The sequence below is a fragment of the Mustela lutreola genome, chromosome 9 (genome assembly GCF_030435805.1).
Source record: "Mustela lutreola isolate mMusLut2 chromosome 9, mMusLut2.pri, whole genome shotgun sequence".
In the NCBI taxonomy this organism is placed as follows: Eukaryota; Metazoa; Chordata; class Mammalia; order Carnivora; family Mustelidae; genus Mustela; species Mustela lutreola.
Window position 1 is genome coordinate 9,171,294 of NC_081298.1, and position 17,874 is coordinate 9,189,167.

A 17,874-nucleotide genomic window follows, 5' to 3' on the forward strand; every position below is an offset into this window, starting at 1 on the left:
ACGGAATATGCCTCAGCTGTCCAGCCCAAAGAGTGAGGAAGCTGAGGCACTTACTTACCACTTCATCAGCCACTGACTAAGGTCACGCTCAGAGGGGTTAACTAACTGCCTGATGTCTGCCCTATCCCTCACAGAGGAGAAGAGAAAGCCCTCAGCGCAAGAGAAACAGGTTCTTGCAGCAGGTAGCTGTTTCCAGGGGTAGGAGGAATGTGAGGTATGAGGGAAGGCAGAGAAGACAAGCTTGTGGAGAAAAAGTGGGAGTTGAACAAAGACCAGAGGACAAGAGGGAGCAAGTCCTGCCCATATCTGGAAACTTCCCAGGCAAAAGGAACAGAAAGAACAGAAAGAACACAGGGCTCCAGTGTAGGGTCTGCTTGTCCCTCTCCCTCTGCTCTTCCCCCTGCACTTGCACTCACTCTCTCACGCCCAGCAGCCAGCGCATGAGCAGAACAGTGAAGAGGCCTCCGATGTGTCTGGAGTAGCAAAGGGCAGGAAGGGGGAGGGCGTGGGGAGTCACAGCAGGGACTGCTTCTGGGGGCGGGAAGTGAGGCCACTGGAGGTTTTGCGTACAACACCTGACTTCAGTTCAAAAGGATGTGGGGGGAGAGAGTCTGTTGGTTGCATACAGAATATGAATATTCTGGTAGACAGAGGGACAGGGATAGAGTGATATGGAGACATGGATCCAGGAGAATAGGGACCCTGTGAGGAGACCACTCTAAACCTGAGGCAGAAATGCTGGTGGCTTGGACCGAGGTACAAGGATACTTCAATGACATCATGAGCAGCTTGGTTTTCTCAGGTGAACCCCTCAGCTTTCCTCCATATGGGCTTCAGAGGGCCAAGAGGAGACAAAGCCACGAGGAGCTGCTCCAGGATTACACACTCAACGTGCGAAGCCACCCTGGAAGTAGGAGCAGTCTCTCCCCCACCAGTTGGAGCAAGGACCCAGGACCAAGCCTGGGTTGCCTGCGGGGCTGTAAACTACTCTTCACAGCCATGGTCATGGGGTGCCTTGATGGACTGCATGTGGTTCACGCGTCCACTGCTGGAAACCAGAGGCTGGAATAGCCAGCCACACCCCAACCACGTGTTCTGAGAGAGCTGGAGGGCGGGGAAGTTCTCCTGAAGACATCTGACGGAGGTGGTACACGACGCTCTCCATCCTCCCTTCTATAGTAATAGAGTTTTTAGGCCAACCCATGGCCACCTGAAGTCCACACTCCCCAGTCTTGCTCACAGATCGATGGGGCCACATGATGAAACAGTGGGCGAACAGAAGGGATAACACCCAGGGAAGCTGGATGGCTCAGTCAGTTGAGCGTCCAACTCTTGGTTTTGGCTCAAGTCATGATCTCTGGGTCATAGGATGGGGCTGCAAGTCAGGCCCCCATGTGGGGCCCTGCACTGGGCTCCAGTGTAGGGTCTGCTTGTCCCTCTCCCTCTGCTCTTCCCCCTGCACTTGCACTCACTCTCTCTCCCTCTCTCTCGAAAATAAGTAAACAAATCTTAAAAGAAGAAGGAGATGGAGAAGGGGAAGAGGTTGGGGGAGGAGGGAGGAGGAAGAGGAGAAGGAATAATGTACAACTTGCTCTTTTGGCCTTAAAACAAAGTGGGTGCCACAGCCCTTCTCCTTCCTCCTGATGGGAATGCAACCCCAGGGAGGGTGATCCTGGGTCCTGAGGACAACGGAAGCATCCTAATAACAGAAAGCAACGGGACAAAAGGAGCCAAGGTTCCTACCAGATTTTCAGAGCAGGATCCCACTATTAGCTTGGATTTTGATTTCTGTGAAACCAAAATGAAATTCTGTTTTTGTTTTGTTTTTTTAAGTTACCATTTTGAGGGGCCCGGGCAAAGCAGACCAAAATCCTAACTTCTACAGAGAATGGGTTTTATTATCACAAGGAGGAGAGTTTTATTATCACAATAGGGACTAAGGAGGCAAAGAGGGGAAAAAAGCAATGATAGTCTTCACTGTCACCACACAGTTAGTTCCAGAAGTTTAACAGCCACTGGTGTGGGGTTTTTTCACAGACATTTCCTAGTTCTGCTAGAATTCTATCTCATCTAAGATCTATGGCTTCAATTTGTTCAAACAAAGCTTTGAACCTTTTTCATTTACAAATGTAACCAACCTTGCTAAATCTTGGCATTATGTCTTCACTACTGAGCTTGTCGGTGGGAGTCTTCGAGAACACCTCTGAGATCCAAAAAGACACCCAATCATCAAGTCAAGCGGGGCCTCCGCAGCTGGGCTGGAGCCCCAGATATCACCAGAATGGGGGTGGGGGAGGGGAATTTTACAAATCTGATCACTGTATCTTCTCCTAAAAGACTTCATTTGGGGGCAAGAGTCGAGACTCTCAGTGCTCTGACAGGAAAGAAAAATGCACACAGGCCACAAACAAATGTATTTTGTCCAGTGATCGAGGAGACAAAGATGGTCCTCAAACCCAGAAGAATAAAATTTTTACCAAATTATCTACGGTATCGATAAAACTACCCTTTCTCACTAACATTTCATCATCCCAGTGTGTTCCCACATAAAAGCAAATGAAGGCTCCATTTGTTTTTTTAATTATTTTTATTAACATATAATGTATTATTTGCCCCAGGGGTATAGGTCTGTGAATCATCAAGCTTACACATTTCGCAGCACTCATCATAGCCCATATTACTTAATAGTATACCTTTTCATTACATAGCATATGGAATAGTGTTATCATATGAATGGTAATTTTTATTAAGTGCCTCCATGGACCTTCAATCCATCTTTTGCACAAAATCCTCAAACTATCTTGTTCAGTGGGTATAATTAACATCATCCTATGAATAAGAACACTGACCAACAAAGAAGACAAAGAACCAGCCAGGGTCACTCATTCAGGGAGTGGCAGGTCCAGAACTGGAAGCTGGAAAGTCACCCTGTAGAGACCACATCACTGAACATGACTCTCGCAGCCTCCTGGACACAGACAAGGGCCACCCAGCTCTCCCTCCACAGACATCTGCTGCCCAACTTCAGGGATGTGGTCAGCACACAGCTAGAGAGCGGCTCCATCAAGGTCTACACGGGCAGCAGGCTGTCCTCAAGGCCATGCCCTATGAGGGAGGGAGAGCCCACTGGCAGTGACCAAGCAAGGCGTGGCCATAAATTCCCGCCATCTGGGGGAACGTACTGCCCCTCGGAGCATTCTGTGCTCCAGAGCTTCCCACGGGGTCGAACAGGACTTTATAGACTGACACCCCAACTCCTCCACTGCTTCTGTCCAAACGTGCTTCCCCCTGCTCGTCCCTCAGCAGATGTGGAGTCCAAAGAAATACCTCAAACCCTAATCTCCGTCTTGGTGCCTGACTCTGTCACCTGCGCCACCAGATTTACCAATAGAGATGTCTGTTGAAGGAATGAATCACCATGTGAATATAAGAGGAATACACTATCTAAGCCTTGGTTTTTGCATAACAATCCATTCAACAAATAAATAACCTGACACTGTGTTCCAAGGGCCTTCCTAAGCAAGAACAGAACATGCAAGGTCCCTTCCCTTAGATGCTGATGGCAATTATGGGACCTATGTCAGTGGCTCTCAATCTTTTTTTAAATTTTATTTATTTATTTGAAAGAGAGAGAGAGAGAACACGCATGCACAAGCGGGAGGAGGGGCAGAGGGAGAAGCTGGGGCTCGATCCCAGGACCCTGGCATCATGACCTGAGCCAAAGGCAGACGCTTATTCCACTGAGCCACCCAGGGGCCCCAGTGGCTCTCAATCTTGATAGCTCATGAAAATCACCAAGGACTTTGTGATGTTTTTGTTTCTCCATGCCCAAGGCCCAGAGAATTGAGCTGAATAAGAGTAAAGTGAAGGCAGAGAACCAGAGAGAGGATTTATACCAGGCCTTCTCACATTTTCCTGGGTATATGAATCCCCAGTAAATAAATCTTAAAAGAAGAAGATGTTGGAGACACCTTTGGTTACACCCAGATTCACCCAGTAGGTCTTCAGCAAGGCTGCCGGAGCTGGGGTTGATCCCAAACCACACCGGATTTAAGGGAAGAAAGATGCCAGGAAGCATCAGTAGGGGCACAGAGAGCCCCCGACTTAAGACCTGCAATTATGTGATGATTTTACGTTATAGCTTCAGACCCTGCACATTAAGATCTTACCAGTTTTAGAGAAACTGCCAAAAACACCTCTATCCATCTTGTTTCTTTAAAGCTAAGAGCCCGGCTCAGGTGACGGCGAGTGTGAATATTGTAGAAGAATATAGAACACCCAACCACTTCTCCTTATACCATTTAAACATTCAAATAAAACTTTGCGTAGTTTACATTTTGCATTTAGAGGCTAAGTGTGCAGACCGGTGTGTGTGTGTGTGTGTGTGTGTGTGTGCGCACGTGTGAGAAAGAGAATTCCGAATGTATCAAGACTTTTCTTCTTTCTAAACACAGTCATCTTCACAAACAACTTTGACAATACACTTTCATTTTGTCAGAGTTGCCTGGGATGAAATTCACTCAGCCATTAAAAGGTGGGAAAGTGTCCTGCTGCTGCGTATATAAGACAAGGCCACTGTTTTGTCATATGTCAGCTACCCATCAGTCGAAGCAGAGAAAGCGATTGGTACATGATGGGGTCGGTAAGAAGCCCTCCAAACCTTAATTATCGGAGCGCCCCCCAGTTTCGCTGGGCTTGTCAGTGACTCCTCACAAGCTCAGAGGCAGATGAAAAGACAGGGCATCACCAACTGGTTAATTAGCAGCAAGCACAAAGCAACCTAAATTACAAGCCCAAGAAAATATGCCACAGAGTTGTATTTTGTATGTGGGATTTAAGCAACACGTGCAAGGGAAAATGTGAATTTTTCATATTCCAAAAAGTATCTCAATTGTTCTTTGGGATCAGCTTGAGCAGACAGGAAGACAGGTGACTCTTTTATACCATGAAGAGCTGTTGAGAACCTACTGGAGTCTGGTCCTGAGGCCGGCAAGAGGCATCTAGGGTGGCTGACCTATTTCTTCCTTCTTTCATGCATTCATTCAACAAATATGTATTGTTGTCTGCAGTGACCCATAAGGATCCAAGCACTGAGCTAGATTCTAGATATGTGGTTCTAAAAACAGGCATATTCTGACACAGGCTGCACCATGGATGGCCCCAGAAGGCATATGCTAAATGAAATAAGCCAATGGCAAAAGGACAAGTAGCCTCTGATTCACTCAGAGGCAGTCATATGCACAGGACAGGGAATGGAAGTGTGGTTGCCAGGGACTGGGGGGATGAGGGAATGGGAACTACTGTTTCATGGGGGCAGAGGCTCAGTTTGAGAAGATGAAAACACTCTGCGGGGCGCCTGGGTGGCACAGATGGTTGCACACTGGACTCTTGGTGGGATTTGGGGGTCATATCACCTGCCTCATGGCAGGCTCCACACTCAGTTGGGAATCTGCTTAAGATCCTCTCTCTCCCAGGGAAACCCTCCTACACTGTTGGCGGGAATGCAAGCTGGTGCAGCCACTCTGGAAAACAGTATGAAGGTTCCTCAAAACGTTGAAAATGGAGCGACCCTACAACCCTGCAATTGCGCTACTGGGTATTTCCAACAAAGATACAAATGTAGTAATCCGAAAGGGCACATGCACCCCAATGTTTATAGCAGCAATTTCCACCTGGAAAGAGTCCAGGTGTCCATCGACAGATGAATGGATAAAGAAGTGGTGCATACATACAATGGAATATTATGCAGCTATCAAAAATGAAATCATGCCATTTGCAATGACATAAATGGAACTACAGGGCATTATGCTTAGCGAAATAAGTCAATCAGAGAAAGACAATTATCGTATGATCTCATGGATATGTGGAATTTAAGAAACAAGGTAGAAGGTCACAGGGGAAGAGAAGGAAAAATGAAACAAGATGAAACCAGAGAGGGAGACAAACCATAAGAGACTCTTAACCATAGGAAACAAACTGGGGATTCTGGAGAGAACAGGGATGGAGGGATGGGGTAACTGGGGGATGGACATTGAGGAGGGTATGTGTTATAATGAGTCCTGGGTATTATATGGGACTAATGAATCACAGACTTGTACCATTGAAACAAATAATATATGTTGATTAATTGATTTTAAATTTAAAAATTAAAAAAAAAATTCTCTCCTTCTGCCCCTCCCACTTGTGCCCTCTCTCAAACAAATAAATAAATCTTTAAAAAAAAAGAAAAAAAACACTCTGCAGGGGGGTGGTGGTGATGCTTGTACAATGTAAATGTGCTTAACACCACTGTACTATATACTTAAAAATGGTCGACATGATAAATTTTATGTTATAGATATTTTACCACAGTTTCAAAAAAAAAAATTTAAGGGGAAAAATAAAACCACCCAAAGGCGTGATTCCTGCTCTAAGCAAAATGACAGCCCAGTGGGAAGAGAGACGTGAAATAAACTGGAAAGTTAAGATTCAACTATACATAGAACGGCTGTGAAGGCAGGTCCCTCCCACCAGGGTCAATGTGACTAACTTTCCTAACTGCAGAAAAAAACCTCAATATTATTTGCTTTTAGGAACATTCCTCGCTTCGAAAACAGATCTCTCTGATCATAGCACTCCTGAGTATGCTGGAGGTTTACAGATAAATCATTCACCACATAACTAAAACCTAAAGGCAGAGAATTGTCAAGATAAAGTGTTACGAGGCAGTGCCGATTGAAGATCAATCAGAAATTACAATAAGCATCTTGGTAATTACAGCAAAAACCACCAGAAAAAATGATCTTAACTCGTAAAAGTTTACTAGAGACCCAGTCTTACACACTTACCCGTATGAAATGATGCGATAGAAAAAAAAATCCATAGGAGGATGCGTGGTTTGCATATCTAATAGATACAGTTATTGCCTGTGAGCATAATATTCCATATTTACTCATCCAATATCCCCTCTCCTGCTGATTACTTGAGCACTGGTGTTTTTCCAAATATAAAAACAGCATGTCACTTCAATACACACTGCTCTTGTGCAAAGGGTTTAAACTTTTGTGCCTTTGTTTAAAAAAAAAAAAAAAATCCTTAGCAAAAGCTTCTCATTAAAATGTAGAGAAGATAAGCATCCAAAAATTTAACTTGGAACTTGCATTGAGGGAAGAAAAGGGAAAAACTACACAAAGCCTTTGGATTGAACACTGTGCTTTTATCCTCTGACAACGTGGCAAACTTTCAGCATCTCCTGGAATATTTTCCAGCTCCTTTAAACACCTGAAGGGTTTCTTCTTGTATGTTGGGCTGGTTGGCAGGGAGGGTGTGAGTAAAGAGAAAATAGTGCAGAAGAAAGAAGGAAAGAAAAAGGCAAGGGGTTAAGGGTACCTATTAGATTCACTCACCAAATCATCACATCCCTTAACAATGACTTTATCGGGTCTAAAACAAAGAAAATGCTGCCAGGATAATTAACAATTCTGGTTTTAAAAAACTGAAGTTGATTATCTAAAGGGCAGGCTGCTCTTTAAATTAAAGATGATATCAGAGGCATTTAGAGCTATGCATGTTATAACCGCCAAGACCGCACATAAATATATAGGTCAGGGTCCTCTCTCAAGTGTCCAGAAGAGCCTGAGCAGGTGAAACAGCGGAGTGGAGCTGGCTGGGTAGGGGCAGAGATGAGCTAGAGAGAGCACGCTCTTCATCACATGGGTAGATGTTTCTCTCCCAACCTTGGCCAGGTAGACATGGCCCTGTATGGACCAAGCATGCAAATTCCAGAAGCCAGAAATTCTAATCTTCATGTCACATTTTCCACTTCTTAAATATTGACACATAGGCAATTTTGTAAATATGTCTAATTCTATAATTGCTATGCAAGCCAATTAAATATATCTGCAAGCTGAATTTACTGGGGGCCATGCATTTTGACTTACATCCCGGTTGTTCTCAGTTCCCAAACATGGTGGCAGGAGATTATTTTGGCTGGCCGCCCCCCCCCCCAACCCTGTGGAGGTGGGTCCCACCCAGAGAGCAGAAGCTCCTTGAGTCCCTGTGAGAGACCGGCTCACCATGCAAGGCCTTCAGGAATGCTCTGCTAGGCAGATTTCATAACTTTGGCATGGATGCCATGGGTGATATCAAGGAATCCCCCCCCCCAGGGAGAAGCGTGGGCTTCAAGTCTTGGCTTGGAGACAGTCCAACAAGCACTCCCTAGACATAGGCAGAACACACTCTCGGGTTTGCATAAATGCGTCTCCATTTCTTCCTTGTTCTCCCTGCACTATAACCTAAACAATATGAAGGTTATACCCAGGCTGCTTTCCAGAAGTCACAGTTTTCTGCATGAAGACACGAGTCCAAGAAAAGAGTAAGAGACAAAATCTCAAGGTCCATGTCTGGCAAAGAAATTAAGGTATTCCTTCCAGCTAGCTCTTGCCCCAGTTTCAAATGGTTGTCCATTCTTTTTTTTCCCACCAATGAACTACCTGGTAAAGGAGGGTAGGAGAGATATGATACACTACAGATCCATTTCCTCAGAAAACAAAATAAAACTTCCTTCTGATATGCCCAAATCTTCCAAGCTTTAGTACCAGATTCCCAAACTAGTAGGTTTAGGGGAGAATCTGACCTTGAAATGGTTGTATTTGCCTTTTTTAATATTTTTAATTTTTTAACATTTTTAATATTTGTAATTTTATCACTTGGGGATGTGCCCTCTTGGGTTTGGCCACAGGGCCCAATTTCCCCATGTGTCTTAAGCCCAACTTTTTTTCTTTTTTTAAGAAAGAGGAAAGATGTGGACACTCCTCTGCTCAAATGATGTTTACTCATCAGTTGAGCCGCTTAGCAAAAACGGGAGGTATCCATGACAATATAAAGAAGTGGAATAAAATGATAGGATGACGAGCAAACTCTCTACCTTTTTCCCACTAAATATGCCCATCCCCAGTCATTTCTGTCCCTTTCAATAAATGCTAACTCCATCCTTCTCATTGTTCAGACGGTGTGGCCAGCCTTAGTTTCTCTTTGTCTCACACCAATCAACAGCACCTTCTGTTGGCTCTACTTGGAAAAATACCCCACATGTGCCGCCTTCTCACCATAGCCCCAGCCACAACCCTCCTCCAGCCACCGTGATGCCGGCCTGATCTACTACGCTTGCCCCGTCACCTCAACGGTCTACGATTTGCCCAGTTTTTAGACAAACCGTATTAAAACCAAATTCCTATCATGCCCTCCTCTTCTTCAGCACTTCATTTTTAATTCTTTTTTTTTTTTTTAGATTTTATTTATTTGAGCGAGTGAGCGAGTGAGCGGACATGAGTGGGGACGATGGGCAGAGAGCGAGGGAGAAGCCGGCTCCATCTGAGCAGAGAGCCTGACGTGGGGAGTCGATCCCAGGATCCTGGGATCATGACCTGAGCTGAAGGCAGACACTTAACCCACTGAGCCACCCAGGCACCTGCTTCAGCACTTTCTAATGACTCCCACCTTGCTCAGAGGAAAAGCCTAAGCTCTTATAATAGGACACCAGGTTTCCTGTTCTTGCTCGGAATCCAGCGCACTGATAACCTTGCCTTTCCTCCAATAGGCCCCGCACGTGCCCGCTTGCTGCTGGTTCTGCCTGGACTGCTCTTCAGGGAGAGCCCAACGGCTTCTTCTCACGTCCTTCATCTCTGGACTCAGGGAACTCCCTTCTCCCTGAGGCCTTTTCTAAAAATCCTATGTAACAGGGACGCCTGGGTGGCTCAGTTGGTTAAGCAGCTGCCTTCGGCTCGGGTCATGATCCCAGCGTCCTGGGATCGAGTTCCACATCGGGCTCCTTGCTTGGCGGGGAGCCTGCTTCTCCCTCTGCCTCTGCCTGCCAGTGCTCACTCACTCTCTCTCTCTCTCTCTCTGACAAATAAATAAATAAATAAAATCTTTAAAAAAAAAAAAAAAAAGAAAGAAAAATCCTATGTAACAGAGCAACGCCAGCCCCGCGGCTTCTCCTCCTGCCTTTACCCCAGTTCATCTTTCTACACAGCTCGTCCCACAATCTGACACACTATACAGTCAGTTCTTACTCCAGTTGTCTCTACTGGAAGTGAGCCCCAGGGGGATAAGAATTTTATTCTGTCCACTCCTTTATCCTCAACTCCTGCAAAGTGCCAGGTACATAGTTACATACACAATACATATTTTTTTTTAACAAATATTGGAATTAGACAGATGGACATGTGAACTCCAGTTCTGACACCTAGGAGCTGTGTGACCCTGGGCAGGTCACATTACCTCTCTGAACTTCTAGTTCGTAATGCCCTGTTGAATGTGATAATGATCTTCTCCCGGCAAGGTATAGAGGCAATGCATTTTATTTTTTTTTTAAAGATTTTATTTATTTATCTGTCAGAGAGAGTGAGCACAGGCAAAGGCAGAGGGAGAAGCAGGCTCCCCGCTGAGCGAGGAGCCCGATGTGGGACTCGATCCCAGGACACTGGGATCATGACCTGAGCTAAAGGCAGCTGCTTAACCAACTGAACCACCCAGGCATCCCATTTTAAATGCCCACACTGATCAAGGGTAGCTGTTCCTACCATAGACACTGCTTACCTCCCACCTCCCCAACATCCTGGTTCACCCTGTTCCAGCCACACAGGCCTGAGCACTCTTACCGCAACCTATCAAGAGAGCTCCCACGAGACCGCGGCACCTGCCGCTCCATTTGCCGGGAACACTGGTCCCAGCTCCGGGCATCACAAGCTTCTCATTCCTCACATTGTGACTATGACGGGGCCCCTCTGCAGAAGATGTCCCTCGCCTCCCCTGCCTCAAGCACCCTACCGGCCACATTCAGTTACATCATCGGTGTTTTTCCTGGATGGACTTAACACTCTGTTATTCATTTGTTTGCTTGCCCTCTGCATGGCTGTGCCCAGGAGAAGACAAGCTCCAGGAGTAGGACACTCATCAGTCATCACCACCAGCACATCCACAATACCTGGCACGTAGGACACACATAATAAATGTCTAATATGTAGATAAGCCAAAGACTTCATGGCAGAAACACACATGGAGAACAACGTAGATGCACAGTGTCGTGTTTTTATGATCCGTCTGGTAGAATCTCGGTCCCTGATGGATTTAGAATCAAGCGAGGAAGGAAGAGGGAAAGGCAGAATGGCAAGAGACTTTTGAAGGATTCTACAGCCCAAAGGAAAAGACCTGGAAAAAAAAAAAATTTTTTTTTTCAAAGAGGAAAGCGACAGTGTAGTTTGGAAAAGGTACTCAAATAGAAAGATCATCAGTCTTATCCCGATGACACCGAAGACCTAGGAAAATAAGGAGCCTCTGGCCAGAATCACAGCGCTGGTATTCACAGAGGACAGCCCGTGGCGTGGAGGACACGAAGGACCCCGGCAGGATTCGTGCCTGAGCAGACGCAGCAAAGCTTGGGTGGTAGGGAAACAATTAACGGCCAGATCATTCCGGGCCGGTTCATCTTCCCTCCACGCCCGCAGGAAGACAGTGGTGCCCTTTGGGCATAGATATTGAAATGCCTCCTCCCCTTTGGGATTCAAAACAGAAATGAAAAACATCCCTGGAAGAAAGGTCACGACTCGGGTTTGGGAGATCTGCCAGTGCAACCCAGAACCAGATCAAAAAATAAAAATACTGCTTCGGTGTCTGCGATGGCTTGACACATCCCTGAGTGTCTAAATGGAGTCCGTAGCACAGTAAGACAGTGACATGGCAAACCTGGGGCAAGAAGACACAGCCGCACTCGGGCGCACAGAATTCAAGGAGCTGCTTTGATGTCTAAAGGTATTTTAAAGAAGTTACTGATCATCATTTGGGAGAATGGGCATGGAAACATCAGTGTTTTGCTTATGGTCAGTTGAATAAGCATAGAGAATGCTAAGCAACCTGGCAAATTTTGTCTTTCCACTTGTGCACATTCAAGGCTGATATTGAAGTAAATGTCCCATTCAGGACAATCAGTGAAAATTCATGTCTTTCTTTCCTTTAGCATTCCCTATAATTCACTCTCATCATGGTGTACAGGCAGCAAGAACTGCCTGTAAAAAAGGGCTTTTAAACTCTTAGTTGTTTGCAGAATATTAGTAACACTATAAAAAGTTTATGTTAATTAATGCTGCATTTTAATAGATTTCCTGGAAGTTTGTAACTGCATACTATAAAGGCTTTCAAGATAATGTATTATACTGTGGTTATCATAAACTCCAAAGCCGTTCAAATATTCCTTTTATGTCTCAATAACTTTCCCCCAAAAGTTACAGTATTTAAAAGATTCAAATGCAGAAATAAAAAGAAAAATTTTCCCCACCAGGGGATATTTTAAATTTTTATTTCTCTCATCACGATCAATCTCATTTCTCAGCAACACTGTACTTCAGCTCGCTTATTAAGTGCAAAGCCATCTGCATGTTCTATCGGTTTTATTAGGACAGACCGTCCCCGCTACCCGGACTGTGGGGCTGGTGTCACAGAGGTCAGGCAGGTCGGATACCTCATGACGTTCATATTCTTGTGTTCCAAGACATTTTACACACACACGCACACACACACGCACACACACACACACACGCACACACACACACATATATGAACATCCCTTATCATTGTTCTCTCTCTGCATTTGGGCAAAAAGAATCATTTACAGTTCAGAGAAGAAGCACCATCTTTCATGTTCAGCAGGTACACCAAAGGGGGAGTTTTATTGTAAGAGTTTCAAGAAAGATCAAATCCAAATTACACTTCCCCATTTGGATTTAGGATCCTCAACGTAAACCCCAAATACAAGACCTTTGTAGATGTTTCAGGCAAAAGAAAGGCTTGTCTCTATTCCTGCTCTGAAGGCTTTGAACATCATGTAATTCCAATACGAATCACCATTTCTTATGAAGGTAAACAATGGAGATTTTCTTGTGACTTTGAAAAATAGTGAGGGTTGCCAAAGACCAAATTTTTTTTTTGAATGCACAAAACCTGAATAGTGGCTGCAATGGGCAAATTTAGAGCAGAAATCTGAAATTAGTTACACAAATGAGGTTCCATTTCACGCTCTTGTAAGGGGAATGAGTTATAAACAAGGCCACCGTAAATCCAGATGGACCCTGTGAAAAATACACAATACTAATACACACACACATATCTCACCTTTCTCCTGCCAAATTATACATACAGCATTATGAGTGCTTTGCGGCTCTCAACGAAGGCCTTGGAAGCGATGTATCTCTTACTTTTCTCCATTCCCTAAGTCCCTGTTATAAAACATTTGTCATCTGGGCTCTGTGTATCCCACGGCATCTGTATTATATTATGTTTAATCTCAACTCCAGGAAAGGAACACATTTCCTGAACTTCGAAGCACTATTATGATTTTTCCATCAAAATTCTAAGCCCTCCCGGTGACCTTAATCGAAAATTCTTACTAGAATCTCAAACTGATCAAAATACATACATCTCTGTATTTAAGTATCTGGGTGTGAGCACACGTGCACACGCAGACGCACCAGCTTTCCTAGTTAATAAAGCCAAAAATTGAACAATCCAAGGTTGCAAAGACTTAAGAGAATTAACAACGGCCCAAAACTCATGTAATTTGCGTGGGAGCCATAGTCATCCGCCGTGGGGTGACCGACAATTCCAGTTTGCCTAGGATGTTAGGATTCCCACGATGTGAGATTTCAATCCAGAAACCAGGACGGTCCCAGGCGAATGAACGGTCACTCTAAACACTGCACAATGAACTTGGCAATGGAGATTTTTTTTTTTTAAAAAAAAGATAAAAAAACTCCACATTCTTCTTAGAATCTATGATCTTTCCAGAGGAAGAAAAACATGTATACTGTGCTCTTATTAATCCTTTATTATTATCATCCTGGAATGTGCATCTCCATTATAAACCGCCTTAGACCAATCAGTTTTACTCCTTCCCGTCCTCTGTCCCCCGCCTCCCCCACCACCTCCCCCATCTTTTTTCTCTCCACTGCCCCACCCCGCAGATTTCTTGCAAAAAAGTCTAATTTTACAAATCCCACTTCGAAGGATCCTTGGAGTCTTCCTCTAAATATTTGTCAATAACACTCTTCTCTCCTCACCCCACAGTCCTGCCTGCCACTCCCCAATAATGTAAATACCATTCATTAATTGAAAGCACGTGGCACATTCTGTGTCTCCGCTAAGCGTCTGGGCAATGGGGGCCATACCGTGGGAGTCGCTCATGCATGGTCTCAAGGAAGAGCCAGAAGATGGAAGGGGAATACAGCCTGAGGAAAAAGTCTATAAAGATTTCTCGCTTTCCTAATCCCTTTTCTCTAATGTTTCTTTGTAAATTTGTCAGATGGGAATGAAATTGGCTCATAACTCTCCAGACGTGAAGAGCATCTCTGAAGAAAATTACGTACTTGTCAAAGCAAGGGGGAATTTATGTTGGGTTCCTGAGCTGTGATTTTATCCCATCTATTTCCTTTGTGCACATCAGAGCAACTAGAGAGACAAAAAAAAACAACTCGTTTATGGATATTTTTTTCACTCTGGTGCATTTTTTGCTTCTACTTTTCCCTTTTGTTTTCTTATTCACCACCCCCCTTTCATCTATGTTTATTGCCAGTGACAGTAAACTTCCACACGACAATCCTGTGATGATAGCAGCAATGATTCCCGCCAGTATGAGGCCGTTCAAACAGGCACAAAGATGATTTCCCCATGGACAGTCCCTGAAGGTGCTGGCTACATTTTGGAGTCCTACCTGACGCTGGCCAGGGACGATCTGGGTACAAAAGCCTTGTTAATGTTCCTTCCGAGCGGTGGCATGCTTCCTGAAATTGAATTCTTCTCCCTGGACTGCATGTGATGGCTTGTACGTCCTGACTTTTGTTTTTTTGAACTTAGAAGCTGCAGAGCCTTGCCGGCTTCGTGGGCCCTCTGTAAATGACATGTAAACCAGCGAGGAATGTCAAGGCAGGTGTGTCTGGGTTCAGATCCCAGCTCTTCAATGTTTGCTGCTTGTGAGCTCGTGAGCCTTTCCTACTTGTTCCGTAGGGACACCAACTTCATGGGACCATCACAGGGATAAAAGGAGAAAGCTTCGGGATGGGGAGAGGCTGTGTAGCTCTGCAGTACAAAGTCTAAGCTTTTGCCCAATGACTCAACCTCTCTGTTCACTCAGTTTCCCCACCTTCAAAGTGGACATGTTAATAAATAACCCTACCTCCCAGAGCTATGATGACAAGCACACAAATTAAAAGAACACCAATGAGGGGCGCCTGGGTGGCTCAGTGGGTTAAAGCCTCTGCCTTCGGCTCAGGTCATGATCCCAGAGTCCTGGGATCGAGCCCCACATCAGGCTCTCTGCTCAGGGGGGAGCTTGCTTCCTCCTGTCTCTCTGCCTGCTTCTGATCTCTGTCAAGTAAATAAATAAGATCTTTAAAAAAAAAAAAAAAAACACTGACGAGACTGCCTTGCATTTTCTAGCTGTTGGCTATTTCATTACATTTGCCAAGGGCTCGGCACAAAGTATTTGTTCAATAAATATTTTTCCTGTCCTCCTTTCCATAAGCTCCTTACTTGAAAGCCTGTTTTCATTCACTGCATTTCTTCAACACCCTGCACGAGGCCTATCGCACCGCAGGTGTTTGAGAAATGGAGAATTCATTAACGTCTGGAGGCCCTGTTATTGATGATATCCTATATATTTTGTTCATTTCCCTATTTGCTTTGCAGGACCTTTTAAATATTGAGAATAAGGAAAACATTCTTCTTTTCATGTTGAAGCTTACCAAAAAATGGTTCACTGAAAATTTAAGTAAAATGTTTTAGGGGAAGACACAATGTGGCATATTTTCAAACAAGCCAGGATTCTACAGGGGAACCGTAAGGTATTTCAAACCTTTCTGGAAGTCGATTCTCACGTAATAAAAAATAAGGCAGACACTGTACGGATGTTTTAGATGGATTGGTAAGATTTTTCCAGAGGAGTTCCTTGAGGAAACATTAACTGGGAATCAGGGCGATTACTTACCTTAGGTAGGGTGCAGCCAAAGAACTAGAAGCCGGACGACCAGCGCATCAGTCTTCTCCTCCAGGAATAACCGCGCTCGGTAGGCGAGAAGGTACGTGTGAGCTCCTCCGCCTTCACAGCTGAAATTCAGCGGAAGCGCTGAGGTTGGAGATGCGCAAGAGAAAGTTCTCACTGGGACCGGATCCTTCCAGCTGGAGAAGCTTACCAGAAAGCGATTGTTATTCCACGCGCTGTAATTAACCTGGCCTACGTGAAATTCAGTAAATTTCAGAACACAGGGAGCCTGGTTAAGTGTTTCAGGGAATAGTTCAATGCTTGCAGAATGCCAACTAAGGGGAAAGCCGGTCTCCCAAAGATTGGGACGCAAATGTAATTTTGTTTTCCTCCTGTTAGATAATGTTCAACCATTAAGGTAATTAGAAGGCTTCAGGGAAGCCCTGCTTTCCCCCAGCCCCCACCCAGCTCTATTTCCTCTGCTGTTCTGATCAGAACATATATTGTTTATTACCCCCTCGTTTACCAGCCCCCAAATATCGTTACAATGTCTGTGCCATGATATATGTACGGTTGTTACCCTTTTAATGGATAAAAAAAGATTTAAGTACTTCATTCTGTTGCATTTTGACAGCTGTTAGCCATCATTTTTCTATTCACCTGCATTTAGCAATCCCATAAAGGAAGGCAATCTCCGAAGGAACACGCGCCGGGCACTGCAAGGTGATAATTCTGTATCCTTCTGCACTATAAATACTGGACAAGTTTTTGCTGAGTCAGCAGTCTGTGACGGAGTGGCAGCCGTGCCCTTTTATCTGTGTGAGTGTCTCCCGGCAATTGGACCACCAGCCCCTGCAGTGAAAATCCATAGTATCGATCAGGCCATTTCTCCACTGTAATTCTTTTGTAGGAAATCCCTGATGACAAATTTTATCTGCACCACTTTTTGATCGCTGCTTTGATGTAAAGGATCTCCAAGGGCAGAGTTAAGCGCTGGGCCGTTCCACGTTATCAAGCAGCCGTTTTATTTACTGAAACTACAATTGTGGTCACATGCACGCACAAAGAGAGAGAACCGGGAGGAAAAAAAAAAAAATGGAGCCAAATAATATTTCAAAGAGAACAGAAGGCACAAGACGTCTAGGGGAGGGGTCCATCAGCAACTTGATCAAACACGGGTCATCAAAGCTGTTCCCATTTGCAACCACGGAAATAGTGCAGATCGTGTTTTGATAATGATGCGGAGATGATTTAGGGCTGTGTATGGAAATCGAGTTGGTCTATTTTTCTCTGCATAGTGTTCTCTTCTCACCAGACCTGTTAAGCTTCTTTCCTGTCTGCCCTCAATGTGTTAGGAGAATCCCTTTATCTGAGGATGTTCATCAGAGATTAGGATCAGGTAGGAATCTGAGACCCAGATGAACTTCTGTAAAACACCCAAACCCCCAAAGAAAGAAGGGAAAGGTTACATAAGAACCTATATCCTCCCAGAATTGCTAGTCTTGCTATTTCTGGGCATGAGTACAAAATGGAAAGAAAAGAAAATGTCCCTCCTTAGAGACTGTCTGCTGACATTTCCCCAGCTATGGATTCATTAGGAGTCCCCTCAAACCCCAGGGGCCTGGGGTGTGTAAGGAAGGCTATCCTCCTGAATTGTTTAGGCAGGCACACACTCATTCCTACTGCAGCCTCGTTTCTCACCCTCTGGAGGGAGACTATCTGGGACCATTAAATTCTTTGTTGTGGGGGGCTGTCCTGTCCATGTTGTAGGAAATATGGGGCTGTCCGTGGCTTCTGCTCATCCAGTTTGTGGCAACTGAAAATGTCCCTAGACATTGCTCAATGTCACCAGGGGTGGAGATGGGACT

At 44.9% G+C, this 17,874-nt stretch overlaps 1 long non-coding RNA gene across 1 annotated transcript; it reads right to left on the reverse strand.

The window, feature by feature from the left end:
* Positions 1-14,494: 14,494 nt before the first annotated feature.
* On the reverse strand, positions 14,495-16,869 carry LOC131808255 (uncharacterized). The gene is made up of 3 exons (XR_009344747.1): positions 16,667-16,869; positions 16,013-16,212; positions 14,495-14,916 (listed from the first exon to the last, which is right to left on the reverse strand). It is a non-coding gene; the product is annotated as an uncharacterized LOC131808255 (long non-coding RNA).
* Positions 16,870-17,874: the final 1,005 nt, after the last annotated feature.